At 36.0% G+C, this 14,278-nt stretch overlaps 1 long non-coding RNA gene across 1 annotated transcript; it reads right to left on the bottom strand.

The window, feature by feature from the left end:
• Positions 1-2,979: 2,979 nt before the first annotated feature.
• LOC144422288 (uncharacterized) lies at positions 2,980-12,232 on the bottom strand. Its single transcript, XR_013475256.1, has 3 exons — positions 12,105-12,232; positions 5,247-5,330; positions 2,980-3,557 (listed from the first exon to the last, which is right to left on the bottom strand). It is a non-coding gene; the product is annotated as an uncharacterized LOC144422288 (long non-coding RNA).
• Between the last annotated feature and the right edge of the window lie 2,046 nt (positions 12,233-14,278).

The raw sequence follows: 14,278 nt of genomic DNA, 5'->3' as shown, positions 1-14,278 counted from the left end.
TCTATTTGTCGGACTGATAATATATCCGAATAGTGAATCCGTCTGTAGGCCTACATGTTTGAAAGGTTTATTATTATGTATTTTTGCTTTGGAAGTACCAAAGCATTGTTTTTAATTTTGGTCGGCACGCGGAAGAATTTTGTTGTTTAAACTTAGCCGATTTTGGCACGCGAGCCGAAAAAGGTTGCCCACCCCTGGCCTACATGAACCTTGTTGAGTACATTTGCGTACAAAATACACACTGCATATATAGCATCCACACCACACATACACATTGACAATTTCGTTATCTTCATAGGTTTTGTTTCCGTATTTTTAACTCCAATTGTTTTTGGAAGTTGAGCAAACCTTTTTTTTTTAATATTTCCCTCCGTTATCCATTTCATCAAAACATTTCATATAATTTCCGGGGCCGGTATGTACGAAATGTTTCATTGCCCATTTTATGGAATCTTAAGCCCTTTAATTTAAGCACTGTAAAGTTAGTCAACGTCCCTCCTTTTACTGGGGCGAATAAATGACTCAACGCTAGAAAATTCGAAATTTTGTTGCCCCGAGGTAAATGCACGTCGCACAATGCGGATCAGGGAGTCTGCTGTGCAATTGTATATTTCAATAATGATGGGATTTCCCAATTCGCGTTTGACTAATGCCATACGTTGCAAAATGATTATCAGGTGGGAATTTGATACTTCGAATATTGTTAGGTTTATTCATATATTACCCGAATAGATTTTGAGGATTGCTCTAATATATGCAATGTTATATTTATCATTGTCTTATTTTGTATCCTAGCATACTCGCGGCTGTTCTTTGAGTCTTTGTCAAAAACAGTCAATTTATTATTAACACCAATACTGAAGTACTAAGATTGTTAACACTGATGTCAACTTCAGATGTGTTTCAGGCTGATAACAAAGTTTCTTTCAAAGTTTCTTGTTGGTGCATAAATTGAAGACAATAATTTGGATACCAAAGGACAGGATACGACTTTAGTTAGCTCGTAACTCGTAACCGTAGTGGGAAACCTTACTTCAAACTACTTATCCCACATGCACAACTTTTACATTTTCTCGTGATTGCATCGCATACGGCACCGATGTCCTAGCAATAGAATGATGAGAAATAAGATTAGGAAAGCAGATACTCGCATTCGCTGAATGCCCGTAAAATTAGAATTTTTCACATTATAAAAAATAAGGAACGGGTAGATATAATTGACAATCTTCCAAATACATGATATGGGGCTTAAAGTAATTACATTTAATCTCAAACAAACTTTGTGATATATATATATGAAGACGTTGTGGAATTATTACTTGCCTTAGTGAATTGGATGGAGCAAGATTCGAATCTAAATTTACATGCGTGTCGAATCCATAGATTTTCTGGTATCGTATTGAAGATCGATTTCTCTACATCTTTTACCGATACAATATTAATTTATGTTTCTACTAATTGCAGCATCCGTTATATAAGATCTACCCTAGGGTGGTCCAAGGTTGGCGTGACGCAAAAACTTTTGGCGAGGTCTCGCGGGCCGCAGTAGGAGAAAACCCAGAGGTGATAAAACATCGGGAGTTTACCCATTTGCTTCTTGAGAAATATGGTGATATTTATAGCAATTTTCTTCATGTTTGATTTTGTAATGTCCGCTAAACTTATATTTTTTCGTGGTAGAAATTACTTGGAAACACACCAGACCCCGTCATTGAACGTTGTTGGGGAAAGGTAAATATGTTTCCTATTTCTTGTTCACTTATTCTACACTTATTGTATGATGAATTCATAAATTTGACTAATTTCATTACTTTTAGCGTGATCAGGTCTAGTGGTATCGTCAAATAACAACCAAAATATATGTCTAAGATGAGACTCCGGACCCAGCTAAAAAAAATGGATTGCGCGGCGCTAAGTCAGGTCTGCGTTTCGTCATTGCTGTCACATGGTCACGTCTCTAAAATTGAGAAGTTACTCAAGGCGAGCTTCATGTACGAAGTTTGGATGAAAGCGCGATTCATCTCATCAGCTTGGTCATGTCTGCACAAGACAATTTATTCTCCTCGTACCGACCACGGGAAGTCATTTCCATCCTGGTCTTGAGTCTTGACGTTTATAGATACAACATTGAAATTCCGTGATTTTATCAAATATCAATCCCGACATCGGGATTAGGAAAAAGGCCAAACACAGTTGGAATAGTTTAGAAATAACTCTGCCAATAAATACACTTATCTACCAATGGTTTAGTTTAGTACACGCTAAAATTGTTCTACAGGCGCAAGGAATGTGTGCTAGGGCCGCGGTTCGGACCACCCTGATCTACCCTATGAAGCTCGGTACAAGCAGTACTTAATCATATTCATGTAACCTCTATCCTGAAATCCCTATTAACATGCATTCTTAAATCATCATAGGTTGTTACTGTTCCATCCGAATGTTGGACAGGGTAAATATTGACGTTTTTACGTAAACTGCAAAGGCGCGTCTGACGCACTACACAATGGTATGATGTGAGTATGTTGATTAATTAGGATAATTAGTAAATTGGAAGCGCAATAGTTGGATGTCTTGTCTCAGTCTAGCTCAGTATTCGGTGTGAATCAGTGTTTACAGGTTCTGTATTGTTGGTAGTACTCGTTATGTATCTGTTGGAAATAACAATAAGAATTGAGGTTCTCAAGTGTAATACAAATATAATTTGTGGCAGTATTACTGTCAAATTAGCACAATAACTACTGCTTTAATATTTTAGTCATAAAACTTGGATTTTAGTTACTTTAGTTTAGAGCATATTTCATTTGATTGTGTTACTTGGAAAGTCGAAACATTGGGTATATATATAATGTTAAATTTTGTTTGATTCCAATCTATATCGTGCTGATTGATCTGAAATATAGAGAGTTGTGATATTATGATACTGCAAAATTGTCTTGCCGTATGGAATATTTAGTTTATGTTCATTGTTTTCAGCAGATGCCATGCTCCTGATTCTATTCCAAGTTCCATCGTGTTGACTGTTTTGAACAAACTACACCGATTCTAAGTTGAATTTCATTGGGACAGTACATTAAGGCACAGGCAATATGCTGAAGAACTTTGCTTTCTAATATCAAACACTGGTAACTGATTCAGAAACAAATCGTTAACTTCGTGACAGGACTTGTTTATTTATTGGGGCGCGTTGTCAACAATCTCCAACTAATAATAATTAGCTACGAATGTAAATTTTCCTTTTTCTTTCGAATAGTCGGAAACATTTCTAGAATATTGAATCTGAAGAATATACTAACGTGCAAACAGAAGAATGAACAAGTGTTCAAGTATTCCAAATGGAATGAAACATTACTAATGTTTCTAGAGAAGGATCAAAAGCTTCCTTCATCACCCTTACGAAAGTTTACACAGAAAGCTAAACTCACATCTACCATTAACCTTTTGATTTCTGGTTTTCTTATCTCTAAACTAAAGGTATTTGAGTTTCGAGTCAACTTCTCATGCTCCACATTTTAAGGAATGTTTGTAAATGATCGTTCTTCGCCTGAATCGCTTGTTATCTGAATAAAAAAACACAATTCCTGTTTTGTTAGAATCATTATGACGTCATACCAAACCTATGTCTTAGCAAACGCTAAAAATTGCGAAATTATAACCGCATATAGAATATATCTAAAAGAAAACGAAGAGGAATAAAAAAACATAGTTTAGGCTGTCCAACCAACGCCCCATGCACGGGCCGCGTTCAGCCCGCACTTAAATGAGTTCATAAGCAAACATTTTTTGAATGTTTAAATTTTAGTACCGTATTTTATATAGGCTAAACTTTAGCGGTTCCCAAACTATGGGTCGCGAACCACTGGTGGGTCGCAAAAGGAATCTTAGTTGGTCGTGAAAAGATGTAGAGAGCTTTGGTTAATCATACTGGTAATTAGGATCGGTGGCGACTCGAATACGTAAATCTTCAAAAAACAAAATAAATTAAATTGAATTTAAATTCGAATCTGTGATTGGTTCCTTTTTACGATCTTCTCAAAGGAACAAAAATTTGCTACACAAAGAATGACCACGTGGCTTTTTTACGCATAGCAGTTTTGTACACTGTACAGCACTTCTTACCGTGTTTCCCCGAAATTTAGACAGGATTTAGATTTATTTATTTTGAAGAATAACACTATGGTTTTTTTTGGAAGAGGTCTTTTGTGTTCATTTATCAAAAATAAAATTACATTGTAGAAAATCACAAGATTTTTTTACTAAATATTATATAAAAACCGACATCCATAGTTTTTATTTGTATTTTCTATACAAAAATCAAGTGACAAATATCATAATTGTGATATCACACAATCTTTAATAGTGGTGTGATCTTCACCTTACTTCAGGTTAATGAACCTTTCTTCTCCCACACATTTTAAATTTATTTTAAGGGTAAGGTCATTTTAAAATCATTTTAAAAATTCAAATTATTATCTTATTTTCAGGCCAGGTCTTCATTTCGAGGAAACACGGTAGTTTTGCGATGGTTAGCCATTGCTGTGTTCTGTATAATGTCCTAAAAAAACAAAATGAAAATAAATTAAAGTTAAGTGGGTCGCCATAAGCTTTGGTAATAAATAGTGGGTCCCAACTCTAAAAAGTTTGGGAACCACTGCCGCTAAAGTATGTTTCACGATTATGGCGTGATTATTTCGGCATTCCACATACAAATGTGGGTTCTTTTAATCACGCGTGTATCAAGTCTTGCGCTCTGGTGGATATCGATGTTTAATTTTTTTTAATTTATTGCAGAACTGCGCGTTCTGTTTGACAAATTTGAAAACTACTGTGCGATCATTGGCGACGAGGCGCTGCGAAAAATTATAGAAATGATTTTGCAATTTCCATCTCCAAATCAACTTTATTTTAAATTTTTTCTTTCGATCTGGATTTGATCTTCCTTATCGCCACTGTAAAATTGAAAAGTTACCAATATCTTTGCTACTGGCCCCTGGATTCGTTGTATTTTTCTGTCGTGTCTATGTTTTTGCATTAAATGTATTTCCAACAGATACATAACGAGTACTACCAACAGTACAGAACCTGTAAACACTGATTCACACCGAATACTGAGATAGACTGAGACAAGATATTAAACTATTGCGCTTCCAATTTACCAATTATCCTAATTAATCAACAAACTCACATCATACCATTGTGTAGTGCGTCAGACGCGCCTTCGCTGTTTACGTAAAAAGGTCAATATTTACCCTGGCCAATTGCAATCTCCATCTCCAAATCAACTTTATTTTAAATTTTTTCTTTCGTTCTGGATTTGATCTTCCTTATCGCCACTGTAAAATTGAAAAGTTACCAATATCTTTGCTACTGGCCCCTGGATTCGTTGTATTTTTCTGTCGTGTCTATGTTTTTGCATTAAATAAAACTTATGAAATGTCGTCACTGCGGATCGGTAAAAATTTCTAATATTATTGACCTAATGTTACTTCATGAACTTGTATCAATGTTTCGAATTTTACAAAACGGCCTTCTGAAAAGTTAAAAATCATGCGAAATTGGGACACATTATGCTCCTCAAGAAATTGAAACAATATCATATCCACTGGAAATAAATAAAAATATTATAACGCAAATATAACAGCCAATTCTATTCACAGGAAGTCATCCATCAATGAGGCGGAATCCTGATGCGGGGGGAGTAGCGTCAAAAACTAGTCCAATGTCCGAATTCTCTAAAAACTGAGGAATATTCATCCTTCTATCGCAGTAATCTGTGGGAGTTTGCGCGGAATCAGCGTTAAGTAGAACGACCCTGGCAATTCTTCTTGGGATGCTTCGATATCATATGACAGAATATGCCAAATTTGTACAGGGAATATTTACATTCCACATCTTTGAATTGACGAGGAATTGAAATATTTTGAAAACTTATAGAATTACTCCACTTTGACCAACACTTCAGTCTCTTATTGTTGAATTTTTCATCCCAAGCATCAAGTATTGAACTTACAACAGTAAGGGCTTTTCTATTTGTGACAAAACATGTTAACTCCTGGTGTTCAAGTATGAAGCAATCTCTCTCGCTTCCACAGTTCAGCCCCAAGCACTTTTCACAGTAAGTCTCTCGATATCTAAATCAATATTTGTGGCGAGACGATGAATGTATATCTCACGTGAAACTGATTTGGAATTCGAAACCCAATCTGTCGTCTTGAACCCGTTATTGTGTAATATTTCAATCACGTTCTTAGATGCTGATACCAATGAATCGAACTCTATTTCGGAGTAAGTAAATCAACGTAAAAGTGTATATCGATAATTGATAATGCGCTACTAGGAAATTTATGTCCGCTATCGTACGTATCTCCCGTTAAACAACAAAAATTCGCCACATAAGATGAATCAACAGCTACGAAAGCAATACGAGGCAATAATTTATACGCACATGGCTGTTTCCAAGAAAAACAGTTATTTGTACAGTTAAAAATTGCAGAATTAATATCATTTTTCAAAAATAGAATAAATGAAGCATGGCTTTTATATTGACGTTTATAGCTGTCGGTCTTTCCAGAAAATGAAAAAGCACCCCGACGCGATTATTCATTGAATCGTTGTTTCTTTGTAAGACTTTTGAATCTCATACGAGCTGCGTGTTTGTTTAGTGACTTTTCGCAATTTCCATTCAACTCCATGAAACCGAATTCATCAGGACGGTCAAATAATTTAATTTTACTGTTCGTGAAAATATATTCTCGTCTATCTTCGAAAGACTCACTATGCGAAAAATTGTTTGCCGTGCCTACAGATTCGCTGGACCAATTTTATCCGATTTGTTCTTGTAGCATGGTATAATGGTCACGTATTCCGCAATGCATCAAATTTGAAATTGTCTTATTGTCAATACTTGTAAATTTCCGATCAAGTCCAACCAAGAGGAGATTCAATTCCTATTGGTTCACGTTGTCGACCCACTCCATGCAGAAGCTGGAAGAACGCTATGAGATTATCTGCCGCGATTAAAATCATAGCTTGATTCGCTTCAATATCGGCCAACGGAATATCCTGCAAGTGAGGCATATATTGAACTTTTTTAAGCATTCTATCTGAATGTGGTCTTTGTGACTTGATCACAAACACGTTGTTTAACTCCAATATTCGTCGTAACCAGATTTCACCGACAATTTTACTACTTCTGTATCTTGTGAAACGCCTTTGTTACATAAAGTGTTAATGGTAACACGGGTACGATTTATATTTACGAAGGGGTACGAAAAATGTAAACCATTGCAGAAGCAACTACGTTTTTGTGGATGCTTGAACGTATGATTTAAAATCGGAGATTTTGCGGCTATTGAATTCCTGAGTCTTTGCTATCTACGACCTTTTAGAAACAGGCCCAAGCGATCGTCACTGGTTGGCCGAACTTATGTATCAATTTCCTCATCGCAAGGACAAAATTGCTTCCCATTGTACCTAAGCCGTCGACATGTCGTTTTGCTGACCCCGCCAAGGACGCAAATAAGCGAACAATACGTGAACCGTCGTCGCCAAGACAACTGTTTACTTTATCAAAAAATAAGCAAATTTACCGGACTAGTTTGGTTGCAAGTGAACAGTCCACGCGTCAACTGCTTCTTGGATTGTACGGTTAAAGTTAATTTTGTAGAATGCTCGAAAGGAGACAAAAGTCTTCAATATATACAGTATGACGTATTGCATTACTGTTGAGTAATAACAAATAGTTGTGTTATTTTATAAACTTCAATATCTGCAGTGAACTGTAGGTTTACAGAACATGATAACACAAGTACTCCATGACATACTAATTTCAACCAGCACCTTTGTCGAACCCATTAAAACCCATGTTAAGAAACACTTCCTATAAACTGAGACTGGTTTACTTGATCCAGATCCAGTAAACCATGCAAATTGGAAACTGCAAATATTAAGCTTTATGCTTATGGAAGTAGAAAGCCCTTGTCTGTGAAGGGGAAATTTCATGCAGTTGTAACTTCTAAGTGTGGCAAATGCATCAACACTGTATTCTATGTTGTTAGATATGCAATTGGTTGTTTGCTCTCTTTCAAGACTGCTAGTGATCTTGGTATTTTGAAAATTATTAACTCTGTGTCAAATGATCGAGTGGATCTCACTGAAAATATTTTAAGGGATTATAATTCAATTTTTCAAGGGTTGGGGAAATTGAAAAACTTCCAATTGAAGTTGAATATTGATGATTCTGTAAACCCTGTTCATCAAAAGCACAGACGAGTTCCTTTTAAAATGCGTCAAAAAGTCGAAAGTGCTGTTGCTAAACTGTGTGATGAAGACATTTGTGAAAGTGTGGGAAATTGTCCTACTCCATGGGTCTCTCCTATTGTATGTGTTCCTAAACCTTGTGACCCAGAAAACATTCGACTATGTGTCGATATGCGAGCTGCGAATAAGGCAATAAAGAGGGTAAAACACCCTATGCCTACTGTTGATGAACTTATACATGATTTAAATGGATATAAAGTATTTTCCAAGTTGGATTTGAACCAGGGTTATCACCGAATTGAATTACACCCTGACAGTAGACATATTACTACTTTTAGTACCCATATTGGATTATACAGATATAAAAGATTGAATTATGGAGTCAATGCTGCTAGTGAAAAATTTCAATATTTGATTGAACAAGCATTGCACGGCTTAAGAGGTGTCAAAAACATCTCAGATGATATTTATATCAGTAGTGTAAATGAGGCTGAGCATGAGAAAGATTTAAGAGCCTGTTTGCAACGTATAAGAGACTGTGGTCTTACTTTGAATAGGAAAAAGTGTTCATTCTTTCAATCGTCTATAAAGTTTTTTGGAAATATTTCTGATCCAAATAAGGTTGAAGCTATAAACAAGGCTGATAGACCTTCTGATAAGCAACAAGTTAAATCTTTTCTTGGTATGTCGAACTATGTGTCTCGTTTTATACCTAATTACTCAACTATTGTTAAACCTATACAAGAGCTTGCTAAACAAAATGTTGATTTTATATGGAGTAAAAATTGTGAAAAAGCTTTTTGTGAATTGAAAAATAGTCTCACAAGTGATACTGTTATGTCTTATTTTGATCCTAAGCTTTGTACTGAAATTATTGTAGATGCATCCCCAGTTGGACTTGGTTGTGTTTTAGTCCAGAAAGAATCTGACATTGATAGTGAATATGTCCGTGTGATTGCGTATGCATCTAGATTGTTGAGTGATGTGGAAAGTCGTTATTCCCAGATAGAGAGAGAAGCTCTTGCTGTGTGCTGGGCTATAGAACATTTTCATCTCTATCTGTATGGTGTAAAATTTACTGTTGTTACTGATCATAAACCCTTAGTGAGTGTGTTTTCTAGTGTGATTGCTAAACCTTCTGCCAGAATTGAGCGTTGGTGTTTGCGTTTACAACAGTACACCTTTAATATTGTACATCGTCCAGGGAAAACTAACCCTGCTGACTACATGTCAAGGCATCCCATTGAAATGCAAAATGTACATTCTGATAAAGTCACAGAAGAATATGTGAATTATGTATGCGAGAATACATGTCCCAAAGCTATCAAACTGTGTGAAATAAAAAGTGCTTCTGAAAATGATAGTGTGATACAGAATGTGATAAAATGTTTGCAAAATAACTTATGGTATAAGTATAAAGATTGTGAAGAAATGTCTATTTTTGCCAAAATTGCCAGTGAACTTTGTGTGACTGAGCAAGGTATTTTATTACGAGGTAATCGAATTGTTATTCCAGTATGTTTGAGACGTAAAATTGTTGACATTGCTCATGAGGGACATATGGGTATGAGTAAAACAAAATCTTTGTTAAGAGAAAAGATATGGTTTCCTGGTATGGATGCTATGGTAGAAAATGTGGTGAAAAGCTGTGCTGCTTGTGCTTCTGTTGTGAAAGATGAGAGAATGCTCCCTTTAAGCATGAGTGAGTTGCCACAAAAAGCTTGGCAAGCTGTTAGTTGTGATTCTTCTGGTCCATATCCCAGTGGAGACTATTGTCTTGTTGTTATTGATGAATACTCTCGTTTTCCTGTTGTTGAAATTGTTAAAGCTACGTCTAATTTTTATGTCATTCCTGTTCTTGATAAAATATTTTCAATGCTAGGTTTTCCCGAAGTTGTGGAAACTGATAATGGTCCTCCTTGGCAAAGTTATCAATTCAGACGTTTTATGGAACTGTGTGGCATACGTCATAGAAAGATAACTCTCTTGTGGCCTAGAGCTAATGCCCAGTCCGAAAATTTTATGAAATCTTCGGGTAAGGCTATCAAGACTGCTACGGTTGAAGGCAAGTCTTGGAAGCAGGAAATGTATAAATTTTTGAGAAATTATAGAGCATGCCTCCATGTTACAACAGGTAGACCACCTGCTGAATTATTGTATGGTACTAATATTAAAGTCCTATTACCTGAAATTATTGTTCCTACTGTTGATAATGATTTACGTGATCGTGATTGTTTTCATAAGGCTAAAATGTATGCTGACGCAAGAAATTGTTTAAAGCCGACTGAACAAATTCATGTTGGTGACTCCGTGATCATGAGACAAAATAGAAGCAATAAGCTTTCTTCAGCATATAGACCTGAGCCTATGGATGTTATAAATGTAAAAGGTTCTATGATTACTGCACAAAGTCCCAATATTGGCAGTAAAACTAGAAATGCTTCTCTGTTTAAAAAAGTAAATGATTGTACCTTTCGCAAGCGTTTTACAAATATCACTGGTGCTGATGTTTTACATGATAATGATATTTCTGACGATACTGCTAATTTGAATATTGATAATGAAACAGCAGATCCTATTGCTGAAAGTCCAGCACCTTCTGTTCCCCCTGTTCCAAGTGTTAGAGATCGTCCTAGAAGATGTCCAAAAGTGCCAAGTAGATTTAAAGATTTTCATATGGGACGAATTACAGTATTGACTGCTTAACTGTATTTTGAAACTAATGTGTACTGTGTTTTGCATTGTATTTCATGAAGTTGATATCGATATTTATCTGTGTGAAGACTTGAACTAAAAGTTTGTGTGCTGAATCCTAAAATTTTGAAGTCTTCATATGGTTTGTCGTTAATCGATGTCAATTTTTGTGTTTTTTTTTATTAAGGTTTGGAGGGATGTAATATAGTGACCTTTGACCCGTGTCCGTTCATGTCTGAAGGTGACTTCTAAGTTCGGTACTTATCACGTGTACTGTGTGACATTAGCTGTTATGAGTTGGTACTGTGTGCATTAACTGTTTTAAGTTTATCTATCTGGAATGTGTTCTGTTTCGAATGTGAATAAAGTCTACAAATGCAATATAGTTGTGCGTGTATACACACCACCTTACAGAATTCCTGAGTCTTTGCTATCTACGACCTTTTAGAAACAGGCCCAAGCGATCGTCACTGGTTGACCGAACTTATGTATCAATTTCCTCATCGCAAGGACAAAATTGCTTCCTATTGTACCTAAGCCGTCGACATGTCGTTTTGCTGACCCCGCCAAGGACGCAAATAAGCGAACAATACGTGAACCGTCGTCGCCAAGACAACTGTTTACTTTATCAAAAAATAAGCAAATTTACCGGACTAGTTTGGTTGCAAGTGAACAGTCCACGCGTCAACTGCTTCTTGGATTGTACGGTTAAAGTTAATTTTGTGGAATGCTCGAAAGGAGACAAAAGTCTTCAATATATACAGTATGACGTATTGCATTACTGTTGAGTAATAACAAATAGTTGTGTTATTTTATAAACTTCAATATCTGCAGTGAACTGTAGGTTTACATAACATGATAACACAAGTACTCCATGACATACTAATTTCAACCAGCACCTTTGTCGAACCCATTAAAACCCATGTTAAGAAACACTTCCTATAAACTGAGACTGGTTTACTTAGATACTCTGAGCCACTCTCAACAGGCAAGTTAACCGCGGAAGCAATATATCATTGAATAAACAAAGCACAGCGATAGCTGTTCCATGAACAGATATTTTGAGCATGTATTCAAATATTCAGTTATTCTAAATGAAATGAAATACTGAAATGAAAAGTTACAAAACAATCTAAACAGAAAGCTAAACTCACATCATCTGTTAACCTTTTGATTTCTGCTTATCTTATCTTCTCTGAAGGTATTTAAGTTGGTTTTTATACTCCACAATTTCCAAGTAATGTGCGTAAATATGCGAACGTTGCCTGTATCGCTTGTTATCTAAATTGAAAGAACGAAATTTAAATGCTTTATTAGATTGACTATGACGTCATAAATCTGAATGAATGTGAATTAAAAACTAATAAAAGCCTAGCCCTGAACAATAAAAAAGTTGATTATTGTAAACTGCTTGTCTGCGGATGTCTGACTTTGGTCAGACAAAAGGTTACAGAAATACGTTTGTGTAAGCGTGCAGCAGGACTCTCGAATTGCTCATTAAAAAAGAACTGTCGTTTCGTTGCTGTGCTATTGTCACTTTTCACAATCATAGATTTGCAACATGCAGAAATAAATAAACTACGTCATTGAAATTGAAATATTGTAATAGAACGAATGAGCACAGAAGTGATGATAGCTGTAAACTCGAAGTAGGCAGTGATATATTTATAACTGTCGCCCACAACTTGAAGAACATACACCTTACATTTGAATAAAGCAACATAACGCTGGTCTACTCATTAATTTCCCTGTAACCAACGGTTGTGACTTTTCCCGGTTTCAAATCATCAACAGCGATGAGAAGCAACTAGGTAGAAGCAGATAGAAAAAGGTAGAGTATGCACAGCTCTTACATTTGCTAACTTTCTGAAGAATGGGTTAATACAAAAGGGAGATTAGAAGATCATTGAATGCGGACAACTAAGATTATGAAAGCCAATCCAATGAGGGAGAAAAAGTGTACTCGCGTTTGCTGAATGCCTGTATAGCTAGAATTTTTAAGCTATTAAAAATGAAAAACGAGGAGATATGATTGGCAATTTTCCTAATACATGCCATAAGGCTTAAAGTAATTAAATTTAGTACAAAACCAATTTCGATATGCGGACGTTATGAAATTGTTATCAAGTGGAATTCCCAACAGATCGACACATCTCTATCCCAAAATGGTATACAGTGGCAATTTTCACCTCTTCTTACTTTCTATTCATGAAAACGGAGTGGTGGAAAGATTGGTTCCTTGAGCTATGTTTAATGGCCAGTCTCTCAATGATTACTTATTATGGTCTCTTCAAACAGCAGTGGAAGGAATTCTCAACGATAAACCACTCACACCGATAAGTGACGATCCGACAGACTTGAATGCCCTCACTCCCAGCTCAAATTTGATAAATAGATTAGAACAGTAATTGCCACCTGATTTGTTCTCTCGAACAAATGAATACGGAAGAGGACACAGACATGTTCAGCGATTACTTGATTTATTTTGGCAGCGCTTGACACAAAATATCTTCCCGAATTACAGTGACGACAGAAGTGACTCAATGTTCAACGCAACTTCCAAGTTGGAGAACTTGTGACCCTGATGATCAACAAGTTGTCAGAAAAGTGAAAGTGCGCATATCCAATTCTAATTATGTGCGAAGCTCTGTCTACTTGAAGCTCTTTGAGTACATTCACGCATAAAATAAACACCCATTGCACAATGCGGATCCAGGAATCTGCTTTGCAATTGTATATATATTTTATTATTGATGAGTTTTCCTATTTCGAATTCGACGTCATCATGAGATGTGTTTAGGGCTGATAAAAAAGTTTCTTTGAACACAAGTGTACGGGATTGTTGGTGTACAGATTGCAGCATTGTTCAGTTGTTAATTGTTGGTGCATAGATTGAAGACATTAATTTGGGCACCAAGGGACAGGACACGACTTTAGTTACCTTGTAACTCGGAGTCGTAGTGAGAAAACTTAGTTTACAGTACTTATCCCACGTGCACAACTTTTACATTTGCTAAATTTCTGATGAATGGGCTAATATGTAAGGTAGGTTTGAAGATCACAGAGCAAGTATATAACAAGTCAAACTTATATATTTTATTATCCACAGAAAATTTTTAATTCGCATTCCTGAATGCCTGTACAATTAGAATTTTCCACAGTATAAAAAATAAGTATCAGGGAGATATGATTGACAATTTTCCAAATACATGATATGTGGCTCAAACTAATTACATTTAATTCAAAATCAACTCCGTGATGCATATATAGACGTTGTGAAATTATTACTCGTCTTAGTGATTGGGATGGAGCGAGATTCGAATCTAAA

The sequence above is a fragment of the Styela clava genome, chromosome 4 (genome assembly GCF_964204865.1).
Source record: "Styela clava chromosome 4, kaStyClav1.hap1.2, whole genome shotgun sequence".
Classification (NCBI taxonomy): domain Eukaryota; kingdom Metazoa; phylum Chordata; class Ascidiacea; order Stolidobranchia; family Styelidae; genus Styela; species Styela clava.
Note: the sequence above shows the minus strand (reverse complement) of the source record. Positions and strands in the feature narration are given on the sequence as shown.